The 24,136-nt window shown below is 43.5% G+C and overlaps 3 protein-coding genes across 4 annotated transcripts in view; 1 reads left to right on the plus strand and 2 right to left on the minus strand.

Moving 5' to 3' along the window:
* Positions 1–23,049, minus strand: part of HECW2 (HECT, C2 and WW domain containing E3 ubiquitin protein ligase 2) — a 176,462-nt gene extending 153,413 nt beyond the window's left edge. The window contains exon 1 of one of the 2 annotated variants that reach the window (XM_075430809.1): positions 22,960–23,049. The gene's annotated coding sequence lies outside the window, so the exon portion shown is untranslated. Of the gene's footprint in view, positions 1–4,852; positions 4,938–22,959 lie in introns of those variants that run through there. The other variant, XM_075430811.1, reaches the window with a different exon arrangement.
* Positions 1–24,136, plus strand: part of CCDC150 (coiled-coil domain containing 150) — a 68,457-nt gene that overhangs the window by 31,713 nt on the left and 12,608 nt on the right.
* GTF3C3 (general transcription factor IIIC subunit 3) overlaps positions 23,033–24,136 on the minus strand; it is a 34,498-nt gene continuing 33,394 nt past the window's right edge. The window contains exon 20 of the mRNA XM_075430827.1: positions 23,033–23,115. The gene's annotated coding sequence lies outside the window, so the exon portion shown is untranslated. The remainder of the gene's footprint in view (positions 23,116–24,136) is intronic.

Genomic DNA, 24,136 nt, shown 5'->3' on the forward strand with positions numbered 1-24,136 from the left:
TCTGGGCTGCTGACACTGGTCAGTGCCAAGGAGCCCGCGACCAGCGAAGCAGTGCCACAACCCTGCGAGAGCATTCGAGTTCAGGCTCGAAGCCCGCTCAGACAGCGGGTACAGCCATAGCCTTCCTGACCCCAGCGGAAGTTTCGCGAGTCTCAGAAAGCCCACCATAGGTACATTCATCATTTTCCTATTTTCCTACGCAATACAAATACTTGGGAAAGTACTTCCTTGACAACAATAATTATGTTCAAGACGACAATGTAGACATCTTTACTAGAGCAATGAATCAAGAGTATAAATCATGTTTTTTATGTAGCTGCGGCTAAATTTTAAGGATCATAAGGTGCTGTGGCTTCAGCTGTCACACCCATTCCTGGCAAACTCTTCCTTCTTACTGTGGTTACCCTACCCGACAAGGATCAGACAATGTTTTCTTTTTTTAAAGACACTGCTGGGTCATTCCTGGAAGAAAATGAGTTTTAGTGCTGCATGCTTTGGGCTCATCTAATTACAGTACTAGCCTTCAGGGAATTTTTAAACTAATGACATTGTATTTGTCAAGCACAGAAACTTTTAATCGATTTTTCAGGTGGATCGGAGCCAATGGATCCTGGCCACCATAGCACTTAACAAAACACATTTCACTGTCCTCCATGCAATATTTAAGTGGGCTTATTATCAAAATGTTAATTTTTGTTACCTAATATCTTTCTGTGGTGGTCAATACAAGGCATAAAGGCATATTGACAATGTTATTAAAATTTTTATGGCTAAAAGTCCACAGGTCAAATTATATGTGTGTATATACAGCTTCACAAATGAACAGAGGCACGCATTTAAGAAACCCGAACCAAAGCACTACCTGAGCTCCCCAGTTTGTCTGCTGATCTCACAATCTGTTGTATGCCAGCATCAAGAAACATCAGCTTGACAGTAAATTTTGTTTTATTTCAACATCCTACTCTTTAAAGATTTTTTTTCATTTCCAGTGCTAATATAAAGAACAAAACCCCACACTACTAATTATGTCAAAATGACTCCTGAACCCCCCCAAAAGCAATCATCTCAGACGACCCATCAATCATCCACTTTTGGGTACTTCCTTCATTCTAAAGGACATATAGTGCACTATTGCAACCATGAAGTTTGGCTTCACTGTACTAACCGCGTCTTTTGGACCAGTAATGCTGGATTCACATTTCAATTTCAAATTCATTTCAATTATTACTGCTTCTTCAGAACACACACAAGCTGCCGTTGTGCCACATAGAGAGGCTGATGACTACACTTCAAAGAAAAGATCCTCTTTCAAAATTTTCTTTTCATCTTTCAAAACTTATCTTTCAAACATAATTATCTATTTTTTTTCCAACATTGCAAACTTCTAGGCAAATTTACCAAACAAGTTACAAAATACAAGTATTACTGTCCATTAAGCAACTGGTATCAGCATACCAGTCCTCCCCAATCATAAAAAAAATACAGTTGTGACACAAAACTGTGTATGCGTAACGTAACAGAAAATCCTGGCACAATCAAGCCAGTAGTCATAACCGTCTACATCCGAACCTGATTTAGCCTCAGTCACTTTTCATTTTCTCCCCAGTACTGCAGGGTGTCACGAGCAGAAGGAAGAGCTCTCCACAAATACGACAGAGATACCAAGGCTACATATGACCAGCCATTTGCCTTGCAATCTGAACTCACACACCCTGTCAGCAGAACCTGGAACCCTAACACCAACATTCCCAAAACAAGTAACAGGATTCCTACGTGTTGGAAGCGGCGATGGGAACACGTACACTCGTACATTGAGTGACCACATCTCGAACTGACAGACCAGGGCTGGCGCTTCCCACAGGAATCCACAATCTGACTGCAGTCTCTTAAGACAGCCACTCAGAAGTTTTATCAAGGTGCTTGGAAGAGAGCTGCAACTACTGTGCTATTTCCACCAAGTATGCAATCAATTTTAAGAAAAGACACAGGTTTCAAGCACTGATGTCTACATTTCTGTAAAAAATATTAAAAAAATTAAAAAGTGTTACTTGAACTCTCCTACAAGTACTGCAGTATTTTAGGACCACATTCCTGCTTGGCATCTCATCCCATGCAGAGGTGCCCTTGTAACACGTGTCCACGCGACACAAAGCTTTGTCACCTTTGTTGATCTTAATGCCAGAGAAATGGCATTTTCAACCACTTCTTCAGTACCACTGGTATTCCAACTGATCACAAAGAAGCTGCCGCGGAGGAACATCACAGAGGCCCCTGTATCACTGTCTCTATAAACCATGCAGAGTTTACTTCAATAGCAGTGGAAATGGTGGGGAACTTTTCTAGATACTAAGCTTAAATATCAAAATAATTTGTAACAATAATAGTTCTTCTCATCTTGCAAAGGGCCCTGCTACGATTAGATAAACACCCCGTATACTGCCATTAGCTTCAAAGTGCCAAAACATATGCTCACAAGGTTGCACGAGTATGTCTCCTTTTCTTTTAGGCTGGAGGATTTCTATATAAAATGTTCAATTCTGTTCCATCTGTCAGGCAATGAAATTAATACTCTTCCTACCAGCAAGTGAGTAACTTCACTCCAGCCTCTCCCCCTTTGTAATATAACCAAAAGATCAGCAACAGACCATGTGAAGACAATGACCCTGCCAGCAGGATTAAAGAAAATTGGGCTCAGCTGCTCAGAGCATCCCCTACTATGAAAGGCAGCACTGTTGGATATGGTCTCAAACAAGGGGGCTTGAATTTGCTACTTAATTTTAAGCACATATTTACATTTCATTTTAAACAATTAAGTAACATTACCCAAACAGGTGTTTTGTCACCATCTCCCTTGTATCAGTACGCATTAGCCAATGGAGTAAACACAATAGCCTAAGCATCCTGTTTCTGTCTGGCTACAGGAGAGTTTTTGAAAAAAACAAAATGCTGAGCTGGATTAAAAAAAGAAAAACTGGAAAAGGAATTACACTTAATTATTCAAGAATGTAATCTGCAGATTGAATCCTGTATGCAGAAAGCCCCCTTATTTTGCAGCATACCGGAGCCGGAGCTTTAGCTGCAGATTAAAGAATGTTGGCACATAAAGGAGGGGAAAAAAAAAAAAAAAAAGTTACATTTATAAAGGGGCAACACAAAATTCATTCCATTTCTTCCCCGGAAATCTGACAAAACAGTGTATTGTTTCTGGCTGGCAGCCACTGTACTATCATAGGCTTCTTAAAGGCATAACACTGTGCATTCTATTAGGTTTGAAAAAGTACTGGAAGTGTAAAACAAATAGAAATGCCCATTGGCTAAATTGACTTTAAAAATACATAGCAAGATAGTAAATAGGTCTGTAAGGAAGGCAGAGGGTCCTTGCGGGGACCGCTGAATGCTCCAAGCCAAACCAATTCCACAGTGCCAACAAGACCGAAAGACCCGCCGCGAGCCGGCACTGGCACCACCAGAAGGCTGTGTAGACAGACGGATGAGTGGAAGGAAGGCTTTTCAGCTGCAACTCCGTGAAGTCAAACTACTTCAAAAATGGTCTCCAGTCAACCAGATGAGCTCCACGCAATCCCAGAGCCCATTTTAAGGTGGTATCTTTAAATTCCAGGACAAAAAGATGGATACACACAGGTGGCCTAGCATCTAGCATCCACTGTGGTATCTCCAGCCGACGCGAACGCATCCATGTTTTTGGAAATCCAGAGCCTGAACAGCACTGGGGGTTGCAAGGCAGCATTAGGTTTGTTCCTTTCATATGCTAATAATGACATCATACCTTATGGCCCAATGCTGCAGCCACACACTATCATCTTACACGGGAAATTTTTCCAAAGGAGTCAAAGAACTAGGCAAACCGCTCACCTGCATCCAGGCAGAGAGTTTTTTTAATCCATCCATGACATACATTTGTTTCTGTTCCTTAGTGCTGTGAAGAATTACTACTGAAATATTTATAATGGTTTGACTAGCAGGAAAAAAATAATTCTTGGGGGAAGAATGAAAAAACCCAAATCTACAAAAGAAGTTTCTGAGCATACAGGAAGCAGCCGTGGACATTTATGAAGTGGAGCACGGTAGGGCCCCTGCGGGGATTTCGGGTACAGGAGGGACTCGGGGCTGAACCTCTTACAAACATCAGAGTGCAGCACAAAGACCCCCTCACACAGCACCCCAGAACAGAAAAATAAAATGTTACAAATACGCTCTCCATGCTCCCGACACATATCCATCAACAAAGTAAGAGATAATAAATTATGTAACTATTACTGTCTACATACACCACACTCCCTGTATTTTGACATCATACAGCCCAAAAAAGAATTCTGTTTTTTTTTTTTTAAAGTAGCCTCCTGGTTTGTAGTGATGTGCAGGTTAAGAGAAAAAAAACAAGGGCGCTAACAAAACACAAAAACCAGGATCTCCACATCAGCCACCAACCCCCAGAACGGAGAACAGGTGAACACCAGCCTGCTTCCCCCCGCACTGTCACTGGGCCGTGTTTCGGGCACACAGGACACTCCGCTGCTGCGAAGCTGCGGAGGCCCTTCCTCTCCGCCCCGGCCCTGCCGCAGGACGCGGGGCACAGCCTGAGGCGCAGATACGGACCGACGCGACACGGCGAGGGGCAGGGGAGCGGCGGGCGCTTCTCCGGGCAGCAGCAACGCACCGGCCCCGCCGCGAGCAGCGGGAAGCCAGCGGGCACCCCGCCGGGCCCCGCCGCCGCAGCCTCCCGCAGCCCCGGGCGGCGCGGCCCGGCGGTACCGCGGGCGGGGAGCGGGGGCCCCGCACCTGCCCGCCCTGGGGCTCGGCCGCGCCCCGCGGCCCCGCGGCGCCTACTCACCTGGCCGAGGCGCGCACTGCGGCTCCGCGGCGGGCTGCGGGGAGGCCGGAATCACCCCGTCCTTGCGGCAGGCGGGCAGGCGGTCGGGCGGCTCCCGCCCGCGGCCCCTCCGCGCCCACAGCGGGGCGAGCGCCGCCCCCCGCCCCCGCAGCGCCGGGCCCGCCGCCCCCCGCCCCCGCAGCGCCGGGCCCGCCGGCGTCCCTCCGCCCCCGCGCTGGCACCTTCCCCTTACGCAGCCGCCCGCCGTCCCCGGAGAACGCCGGGCGGGGGGATCCCGCCAGGCCGCGGCTCGGCGGCCGCCCGGGCCCCGCCACGCTGCGGGGAGCCCGGCCCCCCGGGCGGGTGAAGGGGGTCGGGGCGGCGAGGAGCCCGCCCGGGGCGGTCCCGCAGCCGCGGGGCTGTAACCGCTACCGGGGGGAAAGCACCGCCGCAGCGCTGCTCCGAAACGGCAGTTTCTCGGCTGGGTGTCTGCATTCACGCACAGTTGCTAGCGCTGCCAGCGCCGTCAGGGTGAGCGTGAGCCGCCCCGCACGGCTTTAGCCGCGTCCTGCACCCCGTCCCTCTGACAGCAGCGGGGTGCCATCAGCCCCACCTTGCCTGCTTTCCCGGCGGTTTTACCCGTTCTTTGTCCGTCGCAATGAATTCAGGAGTGTTTTCATAGGAAAATGTGGTTGCAAACGTGTAAATGAAATTAAGTCTTCAAGCACGCGCAGCGATGGGAAACACGCCGCAGAACCCCAGCCCAGCAAAAGCACAGTAATGCCAGTGACAGAAAAATGGACACATTTCACTTCTTCTTACACGCTCCATCCAGGTCCTGGTTACCCTTATGAGACAGCATCTCACGGTTCTGCTTTTCTGAGTCACACCAAGTCAAAATCTCCCCACAAGCAAGGAGCACACATCAGCCCATTCCACATCTGTTTTCTACATTAGACATATCTGCCAATACGCAGGCAACTAAATGGGTTTCCGTAGACCTGCTTCTTCAGAACAACCAGCTGGCAACTATATCAATTTAATGTTTGTCAAAGCACGGCGTACCTTTTGTACAGCTCGCAGCGTATCCCCAGAGCCCCGGGCCTGGCACCCTCTCTGTACTGCAGCCCATGGCGCTTCTGCCCTGGCCTTCAGCACGAGGGGGGAGCGTGCTGCCCAGCCCCTTCGAGCGACACCAAACTGCTCCAGATACCAGCGTCGTGTGCCCGATTCTAAAGTCGGTCAAGCCACGAAAGTCATTAACGCTCTTCCATCTAGCTGAAGCTTTAAAACTTTGTTTCAGTTCTTCTCCGTGAATCGGGCATGCACTGGCACTTACAGGGCAGTTTAAACATGCCTGGTGTGCAAAACTGTGTGTAAACCGATTAGGCTTACACAGATTTTCCCTGACTCCTTACACTTCAGAGAGCACTACTCTGACGTACCATTGCAATAAATCTGTCTGGATTTACACTAAAGGCTCAGATTTGGATGATCCCATACAGGCTAATGGTGATGTGGGCACTCTTAGCTACATCCCTCTCTTCAGCTGTACCTGGACTTGGTATTGATGATATATTGCCTATTTTGCTTTCTGAAACTAGATGAAAAGAGAAAAAATGGGGCATAATGCCAAGAGTTTCATAACATTTATAATGATTTGTGCTTTGTTTTTGGTTATGATGACATTTCTATGATGATGAGAAACTGAGAAGATGAAAACCGTTATCTAATGAATTATTCTCAGTGGATTTGCAAGCTGTAAAAGCCCTTTGACGGTGTGACACGAGTGCAGACTGTCTTTAAGTTAAGACTTCTCATCTGTCAAATTTTAAAAAAACCACATAAATCATACACTGGATATTCATGTTTCTCTCACTCAGAATGGATTTTGTGAATGTTCTTGCGCTCATGCTAGAAAAATCCTGTCTCCACTCAGCAAAAATGTGAATTCATATGGATCTTTAAATCCCCTTGACTTCCCCCCAAACGTAAATGGCAGCGATCACAACAACAGTAAAATATAAAGCATTTGTAGAAGTACAGCACTACTGCTTTCCAGTAATTACAAACTTGTTGATTCCCATGCTTCTATTTCTGGTATACCCACATTGCATGTGATGCTATGTGCATAGCTCTTTATTGGCAGTTCCTGTGTCTTTGGCATGATTTAGGCCTCTTTTCTATCTTCTGCTGGCTGAAACCAAATAGAGTTGGGTGCACACTAGAAACTGAACACATATCACAGAGGGACTGCTACTTCTGCCTTCGTGGGTGCTTACACACCTACAGACACCATGCTAACAAGGAACGAGCTAACTTTCCAGAGCCATGCACTAGGGCAACGGGTGGTTAACCTTCAACAGACACAAGCACAGAGAAAACCAGCCTGCTTTCCTGGAGCACACAGCTGTCTTTTCTCTTCTTTTCAACTCTATTGCTTTTTCTTTTTTCCCCTCCCTACCTGGATCCATCTAATCTCTCATTTCCCAAAAAGTTAATACGAAAGAAACCAATGTGACAGAAACTCATACAGAATCAGCTTTGCCCAAGTGGGTGTTCCTACTGTCTTCGCTGGGGCTCTGACAACATTCTGTAACAGAGATGTGCAGTGCACGACCTATGGCAGCACCCTTCCAGACTGAGAAATATCTTTTTAAACTTAAGTTACATGTATCTGAGGCAAAGCTATTACTGGGTGGAAACTGGAAAAATTATATTACTCTCGCCTGGAGATTAGGACATAAACATAGCTGAAGTAGTACTAGAATACTAAAACTCCCAAAGAATGTTTGTGTTACCTTCTTGAAAAAGGGTTCACTGAAGAAAAAACAATTTTCAGTCATCCCCACAAATTATTCAGTAAAAGAACTGCAAAATGCTATGAACTGTAAAAACCTTTTACCATAAAAATAAATTAGACATCCAAAATTTCTAATTAATGCCCTTAAAGTTCTGTACGTGATGAAAACCTATGACATGCTGAGATAAGGATGCACCCTCTATAAGAGGGATCTTCAGCTGCTCTAACCTTGGACATCGGTAACTTAACAAAAGAGGACATATACTTAATGTAATTCATTAGACACTAATATTAAGAAGCAATACACATTTTGCCTGGCAGTATCTCTTAATTCCCACACAAATACTTAGGAGACGAGTACAGAAAAAGCCAAAGAGGACTTCTCAGCAAACAGTAAATACAGAAAATGCAGCAATATTCCAGTACTTCCCGTCTCCTTTCTCTTCGGTTATCAGGTAGAGCAAACAAAGCAGGACTCGATGAAGCATTACTGAAGGTCATCATCTAGCACAGTGTGATCAGCAGGAGGGTGTATGAAGAACAATGCCCTTTAAGACAGCAACTTTTCTACAGAACAGCTAGAAGTGTTAAAAGACAACAAATGCCATTCTATAGGAAGATTTCATCTTTTCCCAGCAACTCAACTCACTGCAAGACAACGGGCCAAGCTGACTACCCAAAATAAGAGTTTCTCTGCTGTGAGCATTAAAAAGCCAAACATAAAAAGGCTAAAAGGATCAACTGGAAGGACATTCACATGGGATGGAAATGTAATGTTTCATGAGACTTCTAGACGGATTACTGCGCAGCAGGTGAAAATATTAATTGAAAGAATCACCCTAGGTGCCAAAATCTGCAGGACATATTCTCTGGCCTGTCCTGCCTCTTTTGTGCTCCACAAAAGACTTAATGAGAGTGAAAACCATCTGCAGCTCCCCAGCTGGGGATTTCTGTGACATAAAAGAGTCCCTGACTGAGTGCGGAGTAGTCCGCCCCGTGGGAGGCCACACACCCCTGCAATCTGAGCGGAGAGAGGGGAGGGCACGGTGGGGGAATGCACCCCCGGGGTCTGTTGCTCCAGTCGCCTGCAGCTGGTCCGTGGGCCCTGGGGAGCTGTGGCCATCTGGTACTACCTGGTGCCAGGGCCGGCGTTCAGCCAGCCAGAGAGCCAAGGGGCTTCGCAGCAGCTCTCCACCCTCCTGGTGTGCAGAGCAGAGAGCCGCTGCCCCGGGCCGTGTGGGGTAACCTGGTCAGAGCTCAGATCTGCAGACCCTAGTCTGGCAAAAGCTCCCGCGGACATCTCTGAGCGCTTACCTGAGTCTGCCTTCTGGTCTTGGACCTAGAGGAACGTTAATATACAAAGCAAGTAAAGATGTAGCCAAGTTTTGATTTAGAAAAATTTAAACCATTAATGAGACGTACATTGATTGCAAATATTAAAGCAATCTCCTACCAATAAAATTCTATGAAATTCTGTAAATAGTTCTTTGGATACATAAAGCTGCCGCAGTTCCTAATGCTTCCAGCTAGTTACTGAAATAAGCATAAAGATCACTGAATTGTGGTTAAAGTTAGGATGATACAAGCAATCGTCAGTTTCTGTTGGTACTTGCAGAGGTTTAATTTTTGAACTATACCCCTAGGCAAGTAATACAGGATTAGATCCACACACACTGCATCCAAAGTCATCCTGAAACATCACCCATAAACCACACTTTCCTGATCTTGCTATCTGACTTATAAATGTGTCAGCCACACCTGCCGTGAAAGCGTGCAGTATATGCAGGCTGTATTGAGGTAGTATGTTCTAGCACCAATGGATCATGCTTTTGTAAAATCAGGAAGCTTCTGTAACTGAAGAAAAAGAACACATTGTTCTTTTGGAATATTCTTGCTGAAGCAAGTAAAAGGAGTCTGGGGGGAAACAGTCCAACAGAATGCTGAGCAGACAAAAGACACAAAGATTGTGCAGGTATCAAGACACTAGTGAGGCTGAAAAGAGGATCACAAATCGGTATCAGAACCCTGGAGAATTTAAAGCTCTGTACTGGCAGTAGTGGGACAATTCCTTGTTTTCCCCACTGAAGGCAGAGTGCAAAAGGCTCAAGCAGGTGGCACTGGACTGCCACATCACTAATACAACTAGGATTCAAATCCCAGAGGATTTACCCGATGCCCCTCTTCACATTCGTTTACACCTCTCCAGACAGTAACAACAGCTACTTGAATCACACATGTGGTCCATACTTTGACTAAAATCCTCAAACTGTCTCTTCAGGAGTCTTTCCGCTTCCCACAACAGCAACAATTACCACGTAGATGCATTTAGTAAGCAAGTACAGCAGATATTAAGTGAGCAAGCTATACTACCAATGAGTTTTCTTTAAATGATTTGAAGAGAGCAGTAATTTCTTTGGCAACCAGGCAGCAGGTTACCCTAGTGACATTAATTCCTTCTGCATCCTACATAGGATTGAATGTGGAATTAGCAGAGCTGGAAAATGCCCCTGCAGCTGTGGCAGAAATAATATACTTCTCACTGTAACTGGGAGCTTCTCTTCAGGAGACGCTTGTACTTCACTGTTCTTTAGCAAACAGGGTAACATGAATATACATTTCACTAACAGGCAAGATCAGCAATGGAAACAACTTCTCATGAACTGAGAGAGAACTGACAAACACTTCAGCCACATTTAACCTGCACAGAACAAATAAACATTAATGCCAGAGAAATAAAGCCACTCTGAAAGCCTGAAGAATCAACAAAGAAGCTTTCTGCCTGTGCCTAATCCAGCTAAACCTTCTTAAAGTCGCATTCAAAATAGATACTTGACACGATTTCCACCCACCATAGCTTTCTTATATCCTTTTCCATTTATGAAAGGACTATACGTTGCATTTAAGAATCCACAGAGTCGTCTAAAGAACAGATACTGAGACTGTTATTTTGGCTAGGAATTCAATTCAGAATGGTGATAATTACTAGGGCTTTACCTTCCCCAACTCTTTCGTCAATTCTAGTCGGTCAGTTAGTCAAATGCAGTTGGGTAGAATGTTGATGATTGGAATCCATGACCTGAAAAGAGCTTGGCCCCATCCTCAAACTGGTTGAATGGCAGAACTCAGAGGGTTGTCATCAGCGGCGCTGAGTCTAGTTGGAGGCCAGTTACTAGTGGTGTCCCCCCAGGGCCCTGTCTTGTTTAACTTCTTCATCAACGACCTGGATGAAGAGTTAGAATGTACCCTCAGCAAGTCTGCTGATGACACCAAACTGGGAGGAGTGGTAGATACACCAGAAGGCTGTGCTGCCATTCAGTGTGACCTGGACAGGCTGGAGAGTTGGGCAGAGAGGAACCTGATGAGGTTTAACAAGGGCAACTGCAGAGTCCTGCACCTGGGCTCCCCACTTCAAGAAAGATGAGGAGCTGCTAGAGAGTGTCCAGCGGAGGGCTATGAGGATGGTGAGGAGACTAGAGAATCTCTCCTACGAGGAGAGGCTGAGGGAGCTGGGCTTGTTCAGCTTGAAGAAGAGAAGGCTGCGAGGGGACCTTGTAAATGCTTATAAATATCTCAAAGGTGGGTGTCAGGAGGACAGGGCCAGACTCTTTCCAGTGGTGTCCAGTGACAGGACAAGGGGCAATGGGCACAAACTGAAGCAGAGGAAGTTCCAGCTGAACACGAGGAAGAACTTCTTCCCTCTGAGGGTGACGGAGCACTGGAACAGGCTGTCCAGGTAGGTTGTGGAGTCTCCTTCTCTGGAGATATTCAGGACCCACCTGGACAAGGTCCTCTGCAGCCTGCTGTAGGTGACCCTGCTTCGGCAGGAGGGTTGGACTAGATGACCCACAAAGGTCCCTTCCAACCCCGACCATTCTGTGATTCTGTGAATTGGGTGTGCTGCTTATTAATCGTTATATAGAATGACCTGATTCTTACGGTTCACGTGAACTCACTTTTTCCTCTCGTCCCTACGTGAAGACATCCCTTGAAGAAATGTCCTCCAAAATGCCCCCCTCTGTTAGCAAGGAGCTGTGGCTGAAAATAAAAAAGCAGGAAACATCTTTGTCCGGTTTCAGGGAAAAACTAAATAGCCACAGAAGACCTCAAATCCCACAGTGCCTGGCCTGCAAGGCAACACAGAAAGGGTAAAGGTATGCACACATTTTTCACTAAAGACAGATGTCCTAGCTGAGAAGTCCTTTTTTCTCCTACTGAGTAGGACTGCCGTTGATCATTTGCAGTGGAGCTAGACTTGCTAGCTGCGCAGAGAGGAACCATTCTCCCCTCTTCCAGTTTAAAGCCATGACCCGTTGTCCTATCACTCCATGCCCTTGTCACAGCCCCTCTCCAGCTCTCTCGCAGCCCCTCCAGGCACTGGCAGCTGCTCTCAGGTCTCCCCGCAGCCTTCTCTTCCCCAGGCTGCCCAGCCCCAGCTCTCCCAGCCTTTCCTCCCAGCAGAGGGGTTCCAGCCCTCGGATCATTGCTGGGGCCTCCTCTGGCCCCGCTCCCACAGCTCCAGCTCTGTCCTGTGCTGAGGGCTCCAGAGCTGGACACAGGACTCCCGGGGGGTCTCAGCAGAGCGGGGCAGAGGGGCAGAATCCCCTCTCTCACCTTGTGCCCACGCTGCTGGGGATGCAGCCCAGGGCACAGCTGGCCTGCTGGGCTGCCAGCACACACTGCCGGATCGTGTCCAGCTTCTCATCCCCCAGGAACCCCAAGTCCTTCTCAGCAGGGCTGCTCTCCATCCATGAAGTTATAACATTACATCCATGAAGTTATAACATTACTTACACAAAGACAAGTACAACATTCTGAGAAAAACAAAATATTCCAGGCAATATAACTACCTAAAAATCATCATGATTACAACTTGGCATATTTTGGAGAATATAATTAGTGTCCATTTGTTGAACCTCTCAATTTGCCTAGAATTACATAAGATCTGGAGAAGCTTGTTGAAGCTTCCTATTTCAGGTATGAGGTCTACTTTTTCTGAGAAGTGCTAGGTTGACACATAAACAGAAGGTGGCGGAAAAAGAAATATTTTTCTCCCGCAGCAAGTAGACTAATGCAAAGCTCAAAAATGAAGCAGCAGCAGCACATTTTTGCTTAGACCTTTGAACTGCACCATATGGCTGATACCCAATTAAGCAAAGATTTATCAGTCCCTGACTGGAACGTGTCCAGCACTCGCTATTTTCTCAAATCTTTGAACCAGTGGACTAGAACTGAACATACAATGTTCTGGACTCACACAAGATACCACACACCTTCAAATCTTTGAATGAAATGAGAAAAATTTAACGTATTTTTTCCTGGGTGTGCATTTCTAGATTTTAGAATTAAAATTTACCAGTACTATAAAAGCTACAAAAATGTAGTTTCATGTTGCAGCTTTACCCAAGTTAACATCTCACCACCACCAAAAAGGTGAGATCCAAATCCCTACCAGTTCTCCTCAAACTCAAAAAAAGTCCCATCCCTTATTTTACATCTGCTTTGGCAACCACCAAACTGCATGGCAAAGAATGTTCTATTCACTAAAACGCCAGAGCACCAACCCAATAAAAGTGTGTATTTTATTGCTGAGTATGCAAATCGAATGGGTTCACCACGCAATCCAAGTGGCACAAGCCCTGATACGACAGAGGGGTGATCCCATGACTGGGAAGAGATGGCAAGGGAGAAGGGAATGGCACAATTTCTGTTTGAAAGCACAATGCTATTATTTTGACTTCTAATCTAAGCATGAACTGTTTTCTACTCCCTGGACAGTTTGCTTCTGCTTCTAGCTGCATGCTTCGTAAGTTCAGTTACATCACACCCCAGTGAGCACTAAATGCATGAACAACAGACAAGTCCTACCACTTCAAGTCTGAAAGTGCGAAGAGTAGATTAAGAACTTCAGAATGAATCAAGTAGGAATTTTATCCAAGTGAAGACTGAAGAGGATATCAAGATCTGGAACATAAAATTTTGTGACTGCATAGTAAAAGACGTAACCTTTTCATTCAACATTGTATATTGCATTTATTAAATAATGGACTCAAACCCAGACACAATATTAGACTGAAGTAGGTCATCATTTTTTTCCCCACCAGATTATTTGAGGCAATAGAAACATAACAAGAAAGTTGTTTACAGTGGAAATCCTAAACCAAAATGTGGCCATAATGAAGTCAGTCAAACATAAAGCTTTTATGTTAAATTGTAAAAGCTTAATTTTAAATTCCATGTAAGACTCTATGGCTAAAATCTGCTTTTACAGACAGATGGTAGGGTATTTTCTTTGTTCATTTATAATAAGTGTACTTGAGTGCATCTATTCGGTTCACTGAAAAAACCCCAAAACATAATTTGCAATATTTTAATGCACAAGGCTTAATTCCTTTGCAATCGCCATTTCAATGTAGCAACAGATTTCACTGTCACTATTGTTACAAAGGGATTAAACTTTCCCTGTTGATTTTGTATACTGGGGGAAAAAACGTAATCGAAGGGTTCAGTCAAGTTTGTTTGAAGGTTTTTGGTTATTTGTTCTTCCTTTTCATACGTTTCATCTCATCATTGCAATTCATATTTTCACTAATGTTGGAATACAGCTTCTTCTACTATAATAGAACCACAAAAATTTCATACTACTTAAAACCAACTTCAACTGTAAATTTACTAGCAGCACTATACAAAAAAGTGTATTTACAGCATTTAGGTGTTCACATAGTTTACCGAATAATACTGCTGCATTGCAAATGACAGCTGTTCTACTTCCATGACCCTTCCCAATGCACTTCTTCAAACTCTGATCCAGGAAGAGGCTATTTCTTGATTTGACAGATTAATGCAAACTTTATTACCTTAACAGAGGGGCTTGACAAAAACCTGACTGCTGCTCTGGCATTAAGTGTTTTTACCATTATTATTTTACACCTACAGTATAGTTGAATAAAGAAGCTTCACTTTGGCAAAACGTAGCCTTTCTGCACTGACAGGACACTGTGGGAGACTGCTAGACACATTCTTAGCTAGGTATGTATCAAGGGACAAATGGAGATATTAAGTGATTTAGCTGGAGTTCCTCACAAAACAGCACCTTAGCCAGAACCCAAGAATGATGATTCAGATCATATTAACTAGATACACTGATAGGAAATTATCTGACAGCATAGGAGCACCTGGCCACCAAGTTCTAGTTTGATGTTCCAAGGCACAAAGCTGCCTTCTTTCTACAGTCCATATATGTTCAGAACTTTCCTCACTTTTTTTGAAATGTATTGGAAAGGATGGGAAGAAATAGAGAGGCCATCTAGTACACTGTTTCCAAACCTTTTTTAAAATCCAAGGACCAGATAGTACTTTGGCGAAAAAAAAAAAAAAAAAACTATGGAAAATGTTGTATTCTTTTTTTGGTGGGAAGGCATGTGACAAATTTTTAGCATATAGGCAAAGGAAGTTGTACTAAATTAAAATGTTACCATATGTACCACCTTCATTTAAAATAGAAAAATTATAATACTATGACCCAATTCCTGACTTTGCGTGTCAAAATTCAATGACACATAGCTGCTAACTCACACAAAAATGTATTTGTATGAGGTTTTATTTGCTTTTTGTAACTGCAATTCTTTACACGTGATGAGGCCACCATCTCTTGTTTAGGATACCACCAGGGTCTGTGGACCATGGATTTACTCATACAGGTCTAGTCCACCCTTCTGCCCTCAGGTAGAATGAATTACAATGGAACCATTTCTGAGATATTTTACGCAGGACACCAGAGCAAATGATCACAACACTGTCTTTGGCCACAAATTCTATCAGGAATAGTGACTACCTTGAAAATGCACAGGAGACTACAGAAAGTTATACACTTTTGGGTACGTAGTCATGAACTCTGGTTACAAAATATAATGGGCAAAAATTCTGTCCTAGTAAACTCAGCTAGTAAGTGCTACAGACTCCAGTAGAAGCCAACATTTCATTCAGCCTGTATTTTCTAGGTTTTGGTAATTTTGACCACACAGGTAAGAATCTGTGCTCATTGCATCCTGCAGCCTAGCACTTACTGAAAGATATTATGACTCTTATGATATTTTTCTAAATGATCTGACACTGCCCTGTTGAATGCAATTGTGCATTCTTTCCAGGAAAAGTCACTTATAACGCCTCAGCGCTAGAGTACTTACCTGTTTTTTTAAAAAAAATCAGGAGGAAAACATCCAATTCCGTACAGTGTGAGCAGCCTGTCAAAGGTCAATGTTAGCAGAAGAATTTTAATGTTCTCTTTAAATAAATAGTTTTTAATCATTATCAGGATGTTGCATGCAGTTTGACGTAGAGAGTTAAGAACATAAAATCTGTCAGCATTTAAGGAAACAAGGTTTGAAGGGAGAAATAGTATTCTATAAAGCAGTATTTAGGGCAATTGCGTTTTAACATAATTAAATGCTGCACCGTTGGAAATACAGAAAAACCTGCATTGTTTGTAAATGTAGTTAAGCCTTTTAATCAGACCATCACCCCTTCATAAGTACTTCAAAAAAAATAACAGTCAGTAGCGAAAAAAAAAACAATATCAGAATTTGCTTAGATTAACTAACTTTAGGACGTTCAAAACAATAAGCAGAGTGATATATTTTGCTGAATGTATTACGCTTTGAATATAAACTCTGCTACTCAAGATAACTAAATGTGTTAGCTGCATTAACATCTGTTACTGATGCAAGTTGTTTTAAGGGGCAACAGACCAGATTCTCTGGTGCGGAACCGGTATTGTGCTCCACGAGACTCACAAGGATCGCAGTGTAAATGGATGCTAACAGTGTAGGTTATGCTCCTCTCCTTTTTCCCTGCTGCTGACATAAATCCAAGCTCAAATCCCCTAGTCCTGTGGTTCAGTCCCCACAGGACCACCGTGACTTTCAAGCAGATAAACACCACTTTCCCTCCCACGGATGAATGAATTCTGTATGAAGTGGACACAAGAATCTGCAGTGAAAAAGGGCAAGCTGTATTCTCCTTTTCTGCATGCACCTGCTTTACAGCATGTGTCAGTCTGCAGCTCCCAGGATTCGGGCCACGCTCACCCAAGCTACGCAGCAGTCCCTGGTTATTCACACAAAAATAGCGCAGCACTTCAAAGAGTGCACAGTGCAGATCTAGTACATAATAGGGCAAAATCCCTGCCCAAAATATATGCTGACTTTTGATTATGTTCAAAAAGCAAACATTCCTTTTAAGGACTGTGTAAACAATTCCTGAACTCAAATATAAAATATCACTTAAAATGTAACGTATCCTGTGTGATGCCTTTGTTTTCTACATATCTCTGGTTTAAATCTGAGGCTAGTTATCCTACATCTGATGGGGTTCTCCTGCTTTGTTGTTTACTTGTTCTGAAGGGGAAGTCATTCTTCTGATAACAAACTGAAAACACAACAGCCATTTACCTCTTCTATCACGTCAGTGTCTTACCCTTAGAGACTCTTGCACTTCAAAAATAGGTCAGCAGATACATTAAGCTTATGTGTCACTGGCATTAAGGCAAGAAGCAAACCCTTACTCAGAATTTAATTCTATTTTATAAAAAACACTTCAATAGGATTTACACCTTTCAATTTTTGAATTTAAAAATAGGAAACAAATATTACTCAGAGTACTGCTATTGATTTAATGACTGAAACGTGATATTACATATTAAGACTGGACATTTTCAGCCAGGGAGTAAGAACATCTAGAAAGTCATAATACGGAAACCAATAAAAGCTATTGTAAATCTTCTTCGCATTCTTACAATGTTTTCTTTAGATTAAAAATCAACATTTCCACTGCCAGCTCCTAAAGCATGAGAAAAGACAGAACTCTACAAAGAACAGAATTTTTCTTTCATTTTCACAAAATTTATGCAATTATTTCACCTTTGTTGCATTACACAGATGTAAATAAGGAATGTTACTGTTTGTAGGAGTACTACTGACAATCTGTTTAAAATGGATTCAAACACTTAGCAGAATTCTCAGCAGGAGTGTAGGTCACTGTTCTATAATCTAAGTGTACCAAATGTTCTGGTATGATTTCATTTGATTTCAGCAAAAGAGGTGCAAAGAGCAGCAACTGAAATAATGACGAACATTTCTGGCATTGCAGGACTATCATGTTTGAGTGTCTTCGATGTCATTTAGACTTGTCATATATCTTTAAATCTGTTGAAATTTATGCATTAACTTGTCACAATGACACTTTGATTACACTTGAATTCTGTATTGTTTTTCAGTGCCTGAAAAGGGGCTATTTGTCTCTGAAAGGAAAAAAGGAAAGAACGTCTAGTGCCAGAGGTTTAGCACTGAAAACCTGCTGTGAAGACATGGGGCTGGTCTCGTAAGCTGATACGAACTAACTAAGCTAGAAGCCAATTCTGATCCCAGATCTTAAGAGTGAAACAGGAACGATATCAAAGTGTTGTCATTACTTCTTGTCCTTCTTAGTACTGTGCACAGAAGTGCAAAATGATAACTTGTACTTTGGCTAGTAACTACTTGCTGAAGTAAACCTGAGTGCCATAAAAACGTTCTTTACTTCAGTCAATGGGACTTACTACTTACTCCTAAAGGAGCAGATGCCATCCATATTTTGCAGACTTCTCAGAGAGGAGCTGGACAGCAAATTGACACGTTTTCCAGGTATTGATTGTTACTTGCTCAAGTGCTCTATAGCCTGTTTCCCGATTTCCAAAAGTGAGAGTTCTTGTTCAGAATCAATATACCACTTCAATTGTCACCTTATCGGACCCTTCTTCAAGTGAATTAATAGAATACAAATAAAATGACAATTCTTTTACAAGTGATCCACACTTCTCATATAGGCATTTACGCAATATTATCTATTGGAATGTTCATTAAGACGAAGTTTGAGAAGAATGTTATTTATCTGTCCATAAAGTTGTTCATAAAAGACTGGAAAACAGTTTTGCATCCTCTCCTTTTTAGAGCATATTCTGAACCTCCACAGCCAGAACAGTGTACATGATGTATACAGTATGTTCATTTTTTATTCATGGAAATTGTAAGACACTGATAGGAAAACCAAAGCAGGAGTAACATGAGTCCTATTATTGCAAGATTTTAACTAGAGACTTCTTATGTTGCTACAAAGTAAAGACCAAGTACAGCTGCAGAACTTGTATTTCTACTTCAAATTCTCTCAGAATCTTCTGAACTACAGGTACTGGGGTTTACCGTAAAGAGAAACTACATGAGAGAATCACAATCAGCTCTTTATTTATACACATCCAATGTTCCAGACTTTTTTGCTTAACGCTTTCAGTCCGGGCTCAACAGCGCTCAAAGAACAAGTATTCCAGCAGAAAGCAATAGGACGGAAAAGTACCTAGTAACTCAGTGTGTCCTGTCCCAAAGTGGGAAGACTTAGTTAAATGACAACTTAGATGCAATTTTATTACTCTGTTTTCTGCATGTATATATACACACACATACACAGACAGAATCATCTCCTTGCACGTTTCTTATTAAAGACATTAGTCTTCATACAAAATCTAATGGGTTTAGTTTATTTGGTCCTAGTGCCTATGTCCTTGAACGCATAATTCTCAGTATGACACCATCACCAGTCATTCTAAAGATGCCAGTAGTGTTACAGACTACCTCAGACAGGAAAACAACAGAAGAAATTTAAATTCATCATACCAATCTGAATTCTGTTTTCATAAAACTGATGTTAACAACAAGAAAATTATTCAAAGAAGAAGAATGAAACACTGGTAATCACCTAACGTATATTTTCCTCACGATACACGCAAATTGTCTCTCGGACATCGCAAATGGAATTTGGTTGCTTACAGAGAGGTGTCTAGTGCCATTTTAGACAACCTCAAGTATCCAGCTGGCTTCCCAACTTCAGTGGCCTGCAATTTTCTAAACTGGCACTAGACTTCTACGTTTAGGCACCTGAAAGCCCAATGCACACTCCCTTTTGCTCTGGTCTACAACATGCGAAATAAATCAGAGTATTAGCACTGTATATTAATTTTACACTGCTGTGAAAATGACAAGGTAAATAGGAAACTGAAAAACAAAAGTGGTCTTCTGCTGATAAACATTTTAATATAATCGCATCTTCAATGAAGCACTAACTTGATGTTCACTGGTTGGCATCAACATTCTTATCCCATACTCGCAAAAAAAGATAAATTTCTGTCAGCGGTACTGATTAAACACTTGAGTGGAATATCTAAGCATTCTGCTATCGTCTACCGGCACTGCTCACTGTAATTCCTCCTTGTCTGAGACAAAGGCGTCAAACCAAAGAAATATCATGTTAGCTCGCTATAAAATAGGGAGGAGGGGAAAAGGACAGCAGGTCAGAGGCAGGTAAACACAGAAAGAGATAAAATCAGAACATTGTTCTTTAGCTGATACACAAAATAAGGATTATCAATACCAGCAGCATAAGGAGGGAAAAAAATGTCATATAGAATACTTATAATGCTATATTATTGTGAAATATATCTAATAACATGCTTACTGTAAGACTCTATAGCAGCTAATAACACTAAGCCAGGGATGATCTTTTCATGATACTCTACTCAAAAGCTGGTCTCCAGCTTCCCTAAAGATATGACAGGTTGCTAGAAAGAACAGATGGATGCAAACAGGATGGCCAGCAAAAAGTACAGAGCTATTACCAGCAAACCATGACACTGGTAGAAATATACTGATAACCTGAATTCTTACCAAGTTTTACAGACGTAAGTGTAGAAGAATTTTAAGGATGGATCAGATAACAGTGCTTTCAGCATATTTATGCTGATATTCTTCTAGTGTGCAAAGGGTGAGAATAAAATAAAATTAAAAAAAACACCAAAAACCAACACAGGTGTGCTTATTTGAAAATTAAATAAAAGCATGTTGGAGTCTGGCAGCATGGGCCAAGCAAACTCAGGAGTTAGTATCTCATGAATGCTAAAACATACCAGACCGGATGAAGAAAAATCAAGGGTTCTGAAGAGGTTCTCAGCTAACAATTTCTACAGCTTGTATCTGATGCAATAAAAAAGGGCAACTTAGAAGAAGGGGACAGGCTAGTCGAAGCAACACTCGAGGAAAGCAGACTTACAGCAGTGAGACTTACAGAGTTGAGGCTCTGACTCCTGCAAAGTACCTTCCTCAGCAGAATGCTAACCTGGACGCGCAAACTGATCCAACTGAGCAGATTTGATTTATCCCACCTCTCAATTCAGACTTGCAAGTTCCACCTACTGCCGCAGCATTCTCTCATACCATGCAAAGAATCCAAAATATTTGTACTAGTGTTTGCTCTCTGATTTACCTTCATACCAAAGCATTCTGCATAAGCAAGTAACTGAGTGAGATGAAAAGAATTCTCAAGACAAGCACTGCAGAACCTCAGACCCCACCTTGAACAAAGGCTTCAGTCCTACCACAAAACAGCAGAAGGAATTCAGGAAAGATCAACAAAACTATGAAGAAGGAAAGTAATTTACATATGCCGGAACAAAACTTCATTAACTACTGACAGTTGTAGCACATAACGATCTACAAATACAGGAGAAATCTACGAAGAAACATAAAGGAATTGTCAGAATAGTAAAAAGGCTATAACTAAAAGAAACATCATTACACAAAAGGAAAATGTAACATCATCTTTAAGCAGTGAGCTCTATCGTAATATGGAAAAAATTTCCCAGGGAAAGCCTTATTCCCTGAAAAATGTGAAATCAGACTGAAAAGCTCATTTGAGATAATATACAAAAATAAACTGGAGCCATAAAACTGCAGAAATAATAAAAACATTAGATGAGTTATGCAATTTTTTAAATATATGTAATTTACATGAAAGTTTTACTGAGATATGTGAGCTGCTGTACATGTCACATAAAGCACAGGTGTTTTGGCAAAAAACAAAAGTACACCTGTGAAACCAAAACACTCTTCTATCCCGTTTTAGCTTGGAACTTTCTGCAGCCATGATGATTCCACCAGGCATACATTTAGGTGGCAAACTATGGAGGAAATTAGACTGATTTGAAGAAAAAAGTAGCTGGTCTGTCATCATAATGCACTTGCCTGCCCCACCTCCTACTGCCATGTAAACAGTATTAAAAATAAACGAAAATACCATTTTTAGGTCATTCTGATGTGAAACTTTTGGGCAGGGGATCTGGACCAGAAAAGGACATCAAATTGCTTAACTTCAGCTTTCAACACTCAGTTCTTTGATCACAATCGTTGTCTTAAAAGTTTCCCATGGAAAACATGCTACAGACAGTTTGATGTATACATTTTACTCCTACGTTTTTAATATGAAGTTACTCTTTTTCAACTGTACACCAACTTCTGAAAGTAAAATAAAGAAAGCGAATAAAAAGCTCAGATCAACCTGTTCTCTTAGTGCAAACTAAATTAAGAGTACCGTTTGATTTGTTTGTTTCAAAACATATACAGTGCCTTCAGAATTAACTATCTTTCTGTCAAATATTGTTACCCTACCTCAGCTCATGAAAGGATCTCCGAAATGCAGTTTCCATTCCACCTACATATCAGTTGCTCTTTTATGTTCTCACTTCCTATACGTACTATTCTACTGCATGAACTAGGCATCCCTACATTGCCATTGCATCAACATCCCCTGGTTAAAGAACAGTATAAGTACAGTACGGTAGTTACTATACAAAACCATACAACAAAACCAATGTTACTTTTAATATTCGGTGTTATTTATGCATCTCTTTGTTAGGCGAGAAGCTTAAGAGTTACTTAATTTGTCATTTTTAATCTCCTTTTTCCCTAGTGATCCTTTATATTCTCTCACATCCCACGTTCCTTCACAAGCCTCCTGGCAACATCCTCCAGGCAAAGGCTTCCTGGAGCGGATTCTCAAGTGGAGCAACGACAGCTTCACATCAGCTGAGGATCTTTTTATTGCAGACACGTTACTGATCGAATGCAGTGTTGGCCTGTCCGCAGTGTCATTCTCTTTGCTCAGAAAAGCTGCAAATCTTCCTCCAAAATAAAACAATCATGCCAAAAGATCCTTAAATCAAAACAGTTGTACTCATCAACAGAATGCAAAATTTTCAGCATTAATGGACAGCCACTAGCTGCAGTTGCACAAATGATAAAATGTGCAGTCACCATCTTTAGATGTTCCAAAAGATACAGTTCCTCTCTGCTGCCATCTACAGATAAATTTCAAATTAAAAAAAAAAAATCTACTTTTCACTTCCAGAAACATGCTTAATAATAGGATCTCAACATGCCCTGCAGACCAGCTTACCCCAAACATGTATTACCTCAACATATTAGAAGCTTCAGGCAAAGCGGAGTCCAAGCAATAGGTCGTCAAAAGGTATTTAGATGTTGCCACACTGCACACTGAGTGATGCTTGATCCTGGGTGCTCTGCAGCCTGGGCGAAATCCTCAGCTGGGGATCAGGTGCTCATGTTCCCTGTTCAATGCATGAGAAGAGTTAAGTCATACACAGACGCCCCTCAGAAGTCAGACGAGCTGCCAAAAGCGAAAAGGAGATCCTAAATCTCCAGTATGGGTATCTTAGAGCCATAGAATGGTTTGGGTTGGAAGGGACCTTAAAGATCATCTGGTTCCAACCCCCCTGCCATGAGCAGGGACTCCTTCCACCAGCCCAGGGCGCTCAGAGCTCCATCCAACCTGGCCTTGAACCCTGCCAGGGAGGGGGCAGCCACCGCTTCTCTGGGCAGCCTGGGCCAGAGCCTCACCACCCTCACGGTGAAGAATTTCTTCCTAATATCTGATCTAAATCTGCCCCCTTTTAGTTTACAGCCGTTCCCCCTTGTCCTAGCACTACACACCCTTGTGAAAAGCCCCTCTCCATCTTGAATACCTCTGCTTGAGCCCCCAGAACACCGAACGCTTCACGGCTGCGGCACCGCTGCCCGCTTCAGGCACCGCGCTTCCACCCCGCAGCTGCGTGCCCCGAGCAGCCTCCCTCCCTCCCTGCCTGCCTGCCCTGGCACCTCAGCCAGGCGGCGGCTCTGCATTAAGCGACCGCAGGCCCACCAACAATAAAACGCTGCGCTTGCTTACGCCCCGCGGACCCTCGGGGTGCGGCCGCCGCGCAGCTCGGCCCTTCCCGCCCTGTGACAGGAGCCCGCCCGGCCTCCCCTCAGGGCTCGGCGGGAGGGCTCGGACACAGCCCCGGGGGCGGCACCCCCTGCGGCCACCGCCCGCGCCGTGAGCCCCGCACCGCGCTCACCAGCAGCGCCTCAGACGCACCCCAGGGGGAGGCCGGGCCCCGGGGCAGCCGCCCGCCGCCTCACGCACCCCGCCTCAGCCGCGCTCCCGCGGGCGGGGGGGGACTACAGCTCCCGGCCCGCCCCGCCCCGCCGCGCATGCGCCCGCCGCCGTGCCTTGTCCCAGGTTCTGGACGGGCGGGGGGCGCGCGGGGGCTGAGGGGGCGCGCGGAGAGGGAGGCGGGCGGGCGGCGCTCC

This window comes from Opisthocomus hoazin, chromosome 9 (genome assembly GCF_030867145.1).
Source record: "Opisthocomus hoazin isolate bOpiHoa1 chromosome 9, bOpiHoa1.hap1, whole genome shotgun sequence".
In the NCBI taxonomy this organism is placed as follows: Eukaryota; Metazoa; Chordata; class Aves; order Opisthocomiformes; family Opisthocomidae; genus Opisthocomus; species Opisthocomus hoazin.